The sequence below is a fragment of the Anser anser genome, assembly GCF_964211835.1.
Source record: "Anser anser genome assembly, chromosome: 1".
Classification (NCBI taxonomy): domain Eukaryota; kingdom Metazoa; phylum Chordata; class Aves; order Anseriformes; family Anatidae; genus Anser; species Anser anser.
The window spans coordinates 19867677-19880746 of record NC_139720.1 but is presented as its reverse complement, the minus strand read 5'-3'; the positions used below and the strand labels follow the sequence as shown (position 1 = coordinate 19880746).

Here is a 13070-nt window from a genome sequence, read left to right as displayed (position 1 = left end):
AAAATTCACACATTTTTAAATCTCTCAGCCCACGATATTATCAGTGCTAGGATGCCTAAGTATTTCTTTAAAAAAACAATAACAAAAACAACAACAACAAACAACACTGAGAATAGGATAGCACTACTTAAAAATTTATATTTCCAGGTTAAATTCATCTAGCTACAAAAGTGACATAGCAATGATTTGGTGTTACAGATTTCCACAGGCTTGCTAAGCTTGCTATGCATTTTGCTTCAGACTACCTTCAGCTGAATCTACTGACATCAGACGAGTTATAGCATGTGTGAGTTGTTTCATGTAAAACAACAGCAAAATCTTAAGCTAACAAAACTTGATTGCCACTCTAAGGACAAAGTTATAACAAACAAAGCAAGGGTAGGTGTTGTTAGTTCTGGAGATACCTGTTGAGTAGAACTTCGCAGCTGGAAGTGGTACAGATCAGGAAGTCACACACCTCACTCAGAGAGTGGAGAAAATATTGAGCAAACAAGCTATCTTGGAGAAAACTATAAGTTATTGCTATTTCGTGCCTACCATAATATATACAACGTCTTAATTTCCAAAAGAGCTGCCTTTGAAAGAGAATGAAATATCTATGCAACTGTTTCACTTTCCAAACACTGACAGTTTGGTAATATTAGGAATGAATTTTACCTGTCTCTCAGCTAGTTTAATTAGATACATTTTCTAGTACAAAGGGTATTTTTAATTTCACCATGACAACTTCTGCTGCACAGAAAAGAAGTACAGCTCACTCATACCTAGATACATCCATAATCATTGTAGTTCAAATTAGTGATTCAGAAAACATGGTCCACAACAGGAAAATCACAGTGGCTGCAGTTTTGATAGATAACAACAAAATTAAATTGTGTTGAATGAACATAGTTTCAGATGGCAATAAAACACAAAGTATCTGGGGTAGATACAGATGCCATGAGTGTACATGGGAATTGTGAGCCTAAACTTATTTATAGTAGAAAATACATATTATATTAATATCATTCTTTTAGGTGATTCCATGTTTAAGCACCTAGCTAAATCAAAATTTTATGAAGAGTATTTCTGGTGGAAAGCCCTTAGCTCTGTACATTTTAAAATGGCTTTTTAATGCACTTGAACACTCTGTAACATGCAGTAAATTATGTTCTCTTTAGGAAAAGAAGTAACATTTGCAGCTGTGCCAAACTCATGCTGTCTTTCGTAAATCACTCTTTTTTCCTTCTTTCTTTATGTTTATATATATTATAGATAATTTTGGATTATTATGTAGATTATTGAGGATAACTTTAAAAAATGAGTAGGCAGCTAATCACCACACAGCCACTCACTCACCCCTTTCAGCGTAATGGAGAAGAGAATTAGAAGGGTAAAAATGAGGAAACTTGTGAGTTGGGATAAAGACGGTTCAATAGGTAAAGAATAACCTGAATGTGCAGGCAAAGCAAGCTAAAGAATTCATTCACTGCTTCTCATTGGCAGGCAGATGTTTAGCCATTTGCAGGAAAGTGGGATCCATCATGCGTAACTCCCAATGTCTGCTCTGCCCCTTCTCCCCACCCTTTTTCTCCTTCTTTCCTTCAGTTTGAATTACTGAGCATGAAATCATCTGTTATGAAACATATGGAACTGTTGGGCACTTGGATCAGCCATCTTTGGCTGCGTCCCCCCCAGCTTCTTGTGCACCCTCACCCTACTCGCTGACAGGGCAGTAGTGTAAGAAACAGAAAAAAAACTTGAGGTTGTGTAAGCACTGCTCAGCAACAGCTAAAATACTATTTTGTAGATACTAGGTTTGTCACAAATACAAACCATATCACTCTAAGAGCTAATATGAAGAAAATTAACTTTATCCCAGCTAAAACCACTGCAATGAGAAAGTGTGATTTAGTTCTGTTTTTTGAGAGGGAGACTGATTAAGTACTTTGTCAAGTCAAACATCAGTGGAAAGTGTGTGGAAAAGGCTAGTGGAGAAGTGACAGGACTATGCACATAACTCTTTAGACATGAAGCTTCTTCTTGGTGTTCTAGGACTTAAAACTACTAGATAGTGCTGAGCAGTTCCCAAAGACATCAAAAGGAATTTAGGGTATGCAACAGGTCACAGTAGGTCCATAACACCTGTCTGGCTTCTGCCTTAACATTCAGAAAAACTTTCAGGTTTTTGTGACTAATGTGCTTAGTTTTATTATTTGCTCATCTTTTCATCCCCTCCATATCAAATTTTCATCAATCCTCTAAATAAAGCCTCAGCTATAATGTGATAGTCACACACCTTCACTGCACTTGGATTATTTTATTTTATAACTGAGAATGGGAGGAATGTTAAAAAGGTTCACTTTGGCAGTTTTTGCATTTCTTCCAAAGCATAACGTCCTCTTTAGATTTGCTACTGCCTGCTCATGGTGGTGGTTAAACCAAGGTTGTAGTAAAACCACAACATTCAGCTTGATGATAACTCCTTTTCTGCCAACCAGAATATGTAACAATAAATTTATCTAGGCTTTATTTTTCTGACTTTCACAATTGTGGAGAGATAGCTGCTCCATAGGTTCTTCTGAGATTAATTTAATTAGGCTTTTTAAAGACACAGAAAGAAAGTACAAGAAAAGACCAAAGACCTCTGAAAACATCAAATAATATGTTTAACACATTAAATTTTGATGCATGGAATTTTCTGTTTAAGAGAAATGTTGCTTAGATGACTCAAAGACATCAGACTTAGGAGTGCAATTGTTCTAAGTTCCCTGATGTTGAGAAAGAAGAGACAAAGACAGGCACTTTTAGAAGATGAATCAGTCCACCTGTGCTCTGTATGTCTTTGTGTAAACATGAATCTCTTTCCACTGATATAAGTGTCACTTAATTCCTAGCTTTGACCCCTAAATTAAGCTCCTGAAAGTTTGGTAGGATAAGTCCAGACTTCTGCCCTATCTGGCATGTCTAAACACTTTCTCTGTTACCTAAACTGATTTCATTCACTCTTTGTCAAAGCAAACTTTTGCTGATCTTCCATTAAGTGCCTAAAATTAGGATACATGAATCCAGTAAAATCCTTTATTTGAGAGCACAGTAGAAACCACAACCATAGTTCTGGAACTGTCTGTCATGACAGTAAAGTGATCAAAAGAGAGACAATGATAGCTGCAGGATAACCATTTTTATTAGAAGAGTTGCTGTAATTATTCTTAGATAAAACCCTTGAGGTAGTTTTCTTCATCCTGTTTAAAGTATGAATCCCTCTTTAATATCTAGTGGTGAAGACAGTTACTATAATGCAGATTTTTCTTTCAAATAAGACAGAGAATAAACTTCTTAGAAACTATCCAAACACCAAAATGCAAAGCTGATGAAACTGAACCTTAATCCCAGTTATGAACCTGCAAGGATTTAGCCCATAATAAAGTTAGCAATCATTAATTAACAAAACAGGACACATAAGCTATAATGAACAATATCCTCAACACTGGAGTTCACTAAACATGATGCATTTCAAACTAACTATTTTGGCAGTAACTAGGATATATCAAGTCAGCAGTGCCTCAAACCAACATCAGAAAAGACTATAAAAGCAAGCATACTGAAAGCACAGAACACAGGAAGAATATACTCATTAACAACTCCAAAATTTTGTAGCTGCATGGTATCTACAAAACAAAAACAAAGCTAAAAAAAAATAAAGACTTAAAAATTCAAAAGACCAAACTTCATGGGAAAGTATTAATTGAAAATGATATCTGCAAAGTATAAGCAAGACAATTAAAATATTTAGTGGTGATTTGGGCATCATTTCTGTAACAGTAGCAGATTATCAAAAATTAATATTGTATGGCTATAGAAACTTATTTGAAAATGTCTTGTTAGATGTCAACATTTTGTTTGAGATGAAAGGAGATTTGCTTGCCGATTTTTCATAGGACTTGGAAAAGAAAGAAATATATATACAGATAGTGTCTCTGCTTCTCTGTATCTTTTTTTAAATTATTGCTGTCCTGAAGAAAGGGAAGGACACTGAGAAGAGACAATCTTGAAACAGATAAATTTAAGGGTAGAAGAAGTTCAATATTTTGATAGCAATGAAGTGCCACAAATAATACTCCTAGTTTTTCTGGTTACTCACTGAATTTTAGGCTAATCCCTCATCAGTCCCAAATAAAAGAAAAACCTCAATAGTTATGTGCAGCCTTAGTGAATTGCTATATTTGACAATGGTTTACTTGCTTTCATTCTGAGTCAATAGCTGAGAAGGAAAGGGGAAGAGGAGGAAGGAAGAGTGAAATTCTGGTCATTATGAAGAGCTAAAACTCCTCATGGTGTTAAAAAAGAGTTAGGCTTGTGCTTTGCATGTGTGATTTAAAAGAGAAATCAGCCTGTTCCTGGAAGTAAAAATGCAATTTTGAAAAAGAAGGCTTATAAAAGAAGGTTTATAACTAGTTGTCTGTGTAGAAATGTGTTTTTCCTCTCCCCTAAGAGAACAATAATCATTCTGAGCACTAGTAGGTCCAGTGACCCCATATTTATGTGAACTTTTCAAGGTTGCATGTAATTCTTATCCAAGAGGGTCAGGAATTACAAATCTAAGCTTTTCTCTCTAATATTCTTCCTGACATTCTCAGTTGCACATTTGCAACCTTTATGGAACAAAACAGAATGAAATTCAATAAAAATAAAAATAAAAAAGTATTTTAAAAATAATGATTTGTTACATCTAAGCTGGTAGTATTGGCTCAAATCAGCATCTTGAAAAAGACAACAAACCTGTCACTTTTTTTGCATGATGATTTGAATTATGGTTAAGAATTTCAAAGTTTGCTCTGTATACTTGGATCAATTCTCTCAAATGGACTCAATAGTATTTTTTCAGGTGTCACATCAGTGGAAGGAGCTGAAAACTAAACAATGCTTCACTCAGCTATGATTTTATTAGCCTCAGTGCTGTACTTTGATTTCCCAAAAGCCACAGCATTTAGCATATTTCATGACTGAATCATCTAACTGAATGTCAGGCAGGTGATAGTTTTAAGTCTCAGCAGTGTTGAAAGGGGTTAATTATGGCTTAGTTCGAAGTTTTTTGAATGGGTCATAGTACCATGAGATGAAACTTTCATTGCTAATAAGTACTTGCACATGTGGTATCATGATGTCTCTCATATTATTTTATCTCTTGATTGCGTGGTGTCAATATTTTATGTCCAGGAGTACTTAAAAGGGTAATATGCTTTGGGAATATGATCTTATTCCACAGAACAGGATATCATATTCATAAATACATACACATCATGACAATCATATCTTACTCCAAATATTTTCCTGCATCCAGGCATTAATGACTACTTGAATTCACAAGTGCAATGATAAAGGTCTTGTCCCAGCTCCTCAAACCTACGTTTAGTAATACTTAATCACTAAGTCTACTACATTATTATTGAATATCACTGAGATGGCTATTTTAAAAGTCACAAACTTATGACTGGTTTCTCTATATACTCTTGTTAGAAACTACTAGTGAATGACATTTCTGCTTTTTCAGGTCATAGTTTATTTATGAGAACAATTAATTTAGAAATACATAGCAGCATCAAACTTTAAATAGATTACATGGTCCATGTTTCATAAATCACATTGGTCACACAGTCTTAACTTTCCAGAAAGCTGATTTTTTTTTTTTTTTCCGCTAAGAACAGTGGATGCCCCTGTAAAAATTACATTAAAAAACAATTACTTAACTTTTGTAGATTATTAAAAAACAATTACTTAGCTTTTGGAGATTATCTATGGACAGATTTTAAAGGTAAATTTGTATTTAGAAATTTTTCTTTCCCTAAATGTGCTTGAAGTATATCAGCAGCATTTCACACCAGGAAACACTACTCTTTTTACAGCAGTACTGTTTTCACAACAGTACTTTGTAATCTGCAAATCAATGTGTTTGTGTTCTTCACATATTATCTGTTGTAGATGATGTACTGAATGCAATATGTTATATATTTATTCACACTTCATTTTGGGGCTGACAATTTTAGCATATACTTCTCTTCTCATACTTCAACAATTACTTTAACCCTGACCTCCATGAATAAAATTTTCTGCATTAATGAGAAGTAGCTGTCTCAATGAAGAGCCTGAACTGAGTAAACACTCTGAGCTGTGTCAAATAGTGGTGATAAACAGCTTTCACTATTTATGCTTTTCACATATTTATGGCTGCTGGTGCTGAAAGGAAAATTCACACCTTTTTGAGTATCTGTTTATTTGTAAGCAAAAGTCTACTGTGAAGACCTGAATAGTGAGGGAATATGTATTCTAAAAATTGTTTCATTTTGGGGTTAGACTGTGATGTATTTACATGAATTTTGTATTGTTGAAAACTTGCAGTTGTTATGCTCAGGTTCTGGTTCTGAATGGGCACTGTGGAATAATAACAAATTTACAAGTACAATAGAACTTGACAAGCATCTAACGTTGCATTTAACCCAGACATTAGAACTGGTCAATACTCAAAACTTCTTTATCAATTCTGCTTCAAACATTATCAATGAAAACGTAAAAATCTTTAGAACTCCTCATAGAACAGAAATTCTGACAGTTTACCTCATTTGTACGTCTAATTTTTGAGATAAATAATCTGTAAAGGAAAATGATACATTGCCTGTGATGAGCCCCAAGGAGTTTCTTAATGCTTTTGCAGAGTTTCAGGCATCTGCACACTTCAGGGAGAACAATCTACCACCAAATGTACACGTAACCTTGTACCAACTGGAGATATCAGTCAAAATCAGACAAAAGAAAGTATTCAGTGCCTGATGAGTTTGTGTAACATGTTGTGATGGGAGTCAGCATTAGCTGCTTTAAAAAGAACAAATTCTTGTCCAGTACGTCCATTAATTTGTAGTGGGAAGAATTAATATCAAGGATGCAATTTCTAATATCCCTAACACAAAGAACATGGGGAATGGAGCACAAAAAGGGGTTAGGCTCATGTATTGTCCCTGGATACTTGGTTCTCCTGTCACTTTCAAAGACAGAATACTGGGCTGGATGGACCATCATTATGACTAAATTGGGCATTTCTTGATACCTTTAATGACAAACTTGAATTAATTCTATCAGTTCCTTCTTCTGAGGACTGAGAATTGTATAAAATACTAAAGCAAAAAGCATCGTGCCTATAAAAGGACAGTAAGGAAAAAAATATAATAAGAGAATATGGTATCTAAAAATCATGTTTGAATATTCCTTGAATAACCTGTAAGGTCTCGCTGACATATGCAGCCAGAAATACTTTCAGAAAATTAACCGAGAACAGAAATACTAATTTATGACTTGGATGGCAAATCGGGTTAAAAGCTTGTTATGTAATACTTATCTATTTATATTATTTTATGTTGGGCAGTGTTCAAGATAAACTCCAGAAGAAATCTGTGTAAAAATTTCTTTGTTGTACTTTAACATTAAAATTGTTAGCCAGTGTAGTATTTTTCTTAAGTCTACCATCATTTGAAATTCTCCTTTTGATCAGGCCTTACATAGAAGAGTTAAATTGCTTGCTGCAAAACAGGTAAATTTGGGCTGCATGTGTACTGGAGTATTGAAACAACATTCTCATGCGTATTCCCATGCAAGTAATTTGCATGAAAACATTGACTAAAAAGAGGCTGTTCTGAGAAATCAACAAAAAGTGGTCCAATGACTTGGCTCAAAAGGCAAAAAGAAATGTGTTCAGCCTGGCTAAACAATATTTTTTTCCTTCCTTCCTTCCTTCCTTCCTTCCTTCCTTCCTTCCTTCCTTCCTTCCTTCCTTCCTTCCTTCCTTCCTTCCTTCCTTCCTTCCTTCCTTTTTCTTTCTTTTTCTTTCTTTCTTTCTTTCTTTCTTTCTTTCTTTCTTTCTTTCTTTCTTTCTTTCTTTCTTTCTTTCTTTCTTTCTCTCTCTCTCTCTCTTTCTCTCTTTCTCTCTTTCTCTCTTTTTCTTTTTCTTTTTCTTTCTTTTTCTTTTTCTTTCTTTCTCTTTCTTTCTTTCTTTCTTTCTTTCTTTCTTTCTTTCTTTCTTTCTTTCTTTCTTTCTCTCTCTCTCTCTCTCTCTCTTTTTTCCCTTCCTTCCTTCCTTCCTTCCTTCCTTCCTTCCTTCCTTCCTTCCTTCCTTCCTTCCTTCCTTCCTTCCTTCCTTCCTTCCTTCCTTCCTTCCTTTCTTTTCTTTTCTTTTCTTTTCCTTTTTAATCCCCAATAATATATGTATATATATATATATGTATATACATTTTTTTTTTAATTCCTGGATAAAATGTATAAATGAAAGAGCAATTAGCAATTGTAAGCTGAGCCTTTCACCATTTGGCCTCCTGTTACCACTACTTGATTAAAAAATCAACTTCTAATTTTTGTCATCTCCTTCCTACTCTTCTAATTTGTATGCATAGAAACCCAGCATTAATGGAAAAGGTAGGAATTTCTCCTAGATGGGCTACTCTGTTGAGGATGTCACATATGCCTCAAAGTGGGATCTGTGACTTTGAATTTGTCTAGTCCCAAGAGGGAATTGACCTGAAATGTTTTTGATTTCTTATCTCTCATAGACAAGCTCCATCAGCTCCATCTCAGTATCAACTAACACTGGTGTTATCCAGAAAAATACCTAAAATATGAAATTATGAGATCTCTTAATACGATGGAAATGCAAAAAGAAAGTGTAAAAGTCCAAATGTTTTGTGCTGGGCATTTTTGTTGGCTATCTCCTCATCCCCTTTGGTTTATGATGGGAACTCATTCTTTCTGACATCTTTAGTTAGCTATCATTGGAGGGATATATCTTTACATGCCAGTTAGATATAGAACTCTCACTGTAGCCAATGGTGATTCTGGAACTGAAATGCTTATGACTCATAATGATTGACACTCTTGGGGGTTGCCTGTTTAGCTTGTGCATGTAAAGGTATATCATAGCATTCAGAGCCCTTGGAAATGTTTTAGACAAATGTATAATTGTTGTTAACTTTGGCTCTAATCATTTCATTGTATTAAGCTTCTGAAATACCTTGACTTGGTTACTTAACGAGTTTAAAGCAGCAGGCAGATGGCTTTTCATCTATTGTTAAATTTAAAGGTCTTACTAGAACTAATTATTTTGAAATGGATTCCTATGGTATTATGCATTATATCAATGAATAATGCAGGACTGGCAATTTATTGGCAGAACATTCACATGAGTGCCATAAATCTAGAAACAACATAAAAGCAGAGTGGATACATATTTTAAAAGCACAGCTTGGGGAATCACATTAGTGCAAATCTACAACCCTTTTTATAATGGTGCATATTTTTAAATATGATCAGATCAGGAGATTTTTGATGAGAGGTTGGGGTTTATTCTATGTATTGTCATGACAGCTAAGATACTTAGTTTCTGAAGTGTATTGAATCTTGTACTAGGTTCTGTACAAACTCAGGAGAAAAATACAGTCTCTTCTCTCAAGCACTTGCAAACCAGATATATACCCAAATGCAGCACCTGGGTAAAGTCACCCCACAGGTGACAGAATAAGAAACAAGACATGTATGGCTAGTGGGATAGGATCAGGGTGGCAGCAGCCTGCATTTTTTTTTTAAGCACCTCTCCAAAGAAAGGTGTAAGAATTAAAATGAAAACAGTCAATGGTCAATGAAATAGCTCTGCAGTAGTTTCCAAGCAAGCTGTTTCCAAGTTTGAAGAGCAGTTAGAAAATTGAACAGCAGAGAAATCCCCTGCTAAATACAAGGAGAGACAATAAAATTTGAAACAAACAAACAAACAAACACAAAAAGTGCATTTTTTTAGACCAAAATATGGCTTTGTATAAGACTTCTTAGTGTAGGGCTAGTGACACTCATGAAGATGCATCTGTACAGTCTTTTTGTATTTAACCCTCTGACAACTTAAAGGAGCATTGGTTATATCTGGTATGTACTGCATTTGGTTGAGTTGTGGATTTAGACAGCTGTTTTTACAGCTGCAATAACATTTAAAGACATGTAAATTATCTGCTAATGGCCACTACTGGAGGAAAGGTACTGAGCTAGATAAACCTTTAGTGTGCTGCAGCATGACAACTCCTGTGCTCTGTTCATTAGATTTGTCTGTAGTATTGATATAAATCTTTTAGTACTGATTCTTGATAACCTTTACTGTAAGGCAAATCTTATCATACAGTAGGAAATATACACAACAGGAAATACTTCTAAAAATGATGATACTATAGAGCAAATACAATTGGCAAGATAATAAAGCAATCCTTGCTGTGTATAACAAATCAGAGGAATCAGGTTGTCTTTGGTTGTAGAAATATGCTGAGACGTTTGTAAAAGAAATTGAATATCTTATAGCTAATTTAAGAAAGTGAAACACTACACTCTTTTGAGATTACCAATTACTATATTGTATACTTAATAAATTCACAGTAAGGTTCAGAGTAATATTCAGCACATGAATTCACAATGAGCATGAAGAACCCATACAGCTGCTATGTATTGCAGCAGTTCAATCAGATTAACAATTCATAAACCAAAGAGTGTGCAAATAGGACTCGACATTATGGCCGATTTTTGGAAACCAATAATAGCTGAAAAGTAAAGAATGAGCATTTAAAATATACTGGCATATAAAAGTTCGGTATGCTAAAGAATATAAATTTAAGTATAGAAGTAGTGTATAGTAGATATAATCACAATATAAAATTAGGGAGTCATAGCTCTGAGAACATTTCAGTATATTATTTTATTCTTAGGTACAAAGCTTTCTTTTATTTATTTATTTAATTATGGTGAAAATGTCCTGAAAAATCAAATTGAAAAGCCAGCCCAGTCTTCACCTTCTTGCTGAAATAAATACATTTCTAGAAATGAAGTATTTATGAGAAACTATACTTATCCAGGGTGACTTTGTGGAAAGGGTTAGTATAAAAAGACTCCTAAAATAACATTTGATAAAAAAGAATCCAATAATAATTTATTTAAAGATCATTTTACATCTCACAGTGTAAAGGATCTTTTGGACTTGTGTCTAAAGACCTTGGACAAAAACATGGGTCACAGATGCAGTTTATACGTATACAGCAAGCTTCTACCAAAAATTATTGAAATATATTGACAAAAGATTTTAGAAAATAAGCAGTATCATCACTTCCACCTTAAGAGAGAGCAAGGGAACTCTGTTCCAATTTTAGAATATATTAAATTTCCTAAGTTCATTTTTAGGCAGTAAAATAAGACTGTTTTCCTTATACACCAAAGACCCATTCAGTCCCATTATTTGTTATGGAATTGTATAAGTTATTCTATGTTAACCATTATGCAGATGTTGAACGTGGCAAGTATGCTAAGAAAATGTAGCACTGTCATATACACTAGGGTTTTCCATGTTTGTTTGGAGGAAATGCTAGACTGCAAGAATAGTGGTAATAGCACTTAAACTACTTTAAAACTTTAACCCTATGAAAAGAAAAAGAAAATAAGAATACTCAAAAAACTGAAGCACCAAAGTCTTACCTTATTTACCATGAGGTAAATGTGCTGCTCTCATTGGTTTTTGTTTTGTTAGTTTTTGTTTTGAGGATCAGTTCGGTCTAAATCATTCTAAGAAAGCCATATTATGAGCTGATTTAATTTAGTTGTCTTAACTTCCTTGGAAAAAAATTGTTGCTCCACCTCCAGAGATATTTATACTAACCTGATAACTTGCCTCGCATGTCCGGGCACTTAAAGTGACTATACTATGAGTTTTGGGTATTACTGTTTTATATCAAGAGTAGGGCTTTGTTTATTGCAACAGGTTTAATCTATTAAGTTCCTTAAACAATAGACAAGTCTCTCAGTAGTGTGACCAATTGAAATCAGTGTACTGAAAAATATCATTTGAAGAAAAGTGTAAAAATTTTTCCATAGAGTAGCACAAAGCCTGTGGCCTCCCCAAGGGATAATACAGTAGTTGGTGAGGCAGAATATTATCAGCATAAGGTAGAAACAAAGAAAATATGGAATTATAAGAGTATTTTATTTTTTTTTAGGAATTAAAGTATTCATGTTTGGTTGATGACAGTTTACATAGCTCAGATAGCTGAAGCAGTGTATCTGATTTTAATTAGCTGAACTATATAGTCTACACACTAGTAAATAGAAACTGGCTGAGAAAAAAAAAAAGATAGAAATTTTACTTGTCTTTTCATAATTTTCTGTGGGTTTTGCTTTTCTGTAAATAACCTCATTCAGTGCCAAAAGGTGCTACAATTTCAGAATGTCTTGCCTATAATGTGTGTTTATATTCAGGACTATTGCTTTGCCCTGATCTATACAAGGTGCTTTTGGAAAATCTAGCACAATTAATTTGTATGCATTTTCCTAATGTCTAGCAAGCCTGAGGGTTTTGGGGGTAATTGTTGCAAATATTTCAAAAGCAGTTTTGAGATCGACAGACATAAGACTTTATCATTTATTACATTTGGGCAACTCCTTTCAGCTGCTAAAGAAAAAAAAAATAGAAATTCAGGGCTGCTAGATTTATCTTCAGGTGGAAAATGAGGGATAATTTACAGCAGAGAATTTTTCTATCCTTAAGGTATATGAAAAGTTAGATTGTATAATAGTGACTGATTCACTCACTTATAAAGAGGTAAATGCTTAATCCTAGTGTCAGTTGAACTATCAAGTTAGCCACATCCACTCTAAATAAATTATGAAACCAGTTTTGAACTCTCTTGATCAATATATTATTATTATTATTATTAATTTTGTTATCCTGAACATATATATGGATATACAAGACTTCTTTAGTTTACCTAGAATATAAAGGAAATTATTGGATTCATTTCTTCCGCATTCTTATTTTCTTGACTTTCCCTGAAATTAACCTTTACTCTACTGCTTTTTCCTGATCTTTCTTTCCAGCTGAGTTTCTTTATAGACCTGACAGTCTAAAGCCTCTTGGAAAGCCTGCTATGTACTGGATGTCCTCATTCAGCATACAGGATAGTGACTGTCATGATCATAATTCTAGTAACATAGTCATATCAACCCTGACAACACTGCCACCTCCCTTTTTGGTG

The 13070-nt window shown here is 34.2% G+C and overlaps 1 long non-coding RNA gene across 1 annotated transcript in view; it reads right to left on the bottom strand.

Annotated features, from left to right (window-relative positions):
• LOC310880540 overlaps positions 1-11655 on the bottom strand; it is a 61312-nt gene extending 49657 nt beyond the window's left edge. The window contains exon 1 of the long non-coding RNA XR_014571753.1: positions 11518-11655. This is a non-coding gene — a long non-coding RNA (uncharacterized lncRNA). The remainder of the gene's footprint in view (positions 1-11517) is intronic.
• Between the last annotated feature and the right edge of the window lie 1415 nt (positions 11656-13070).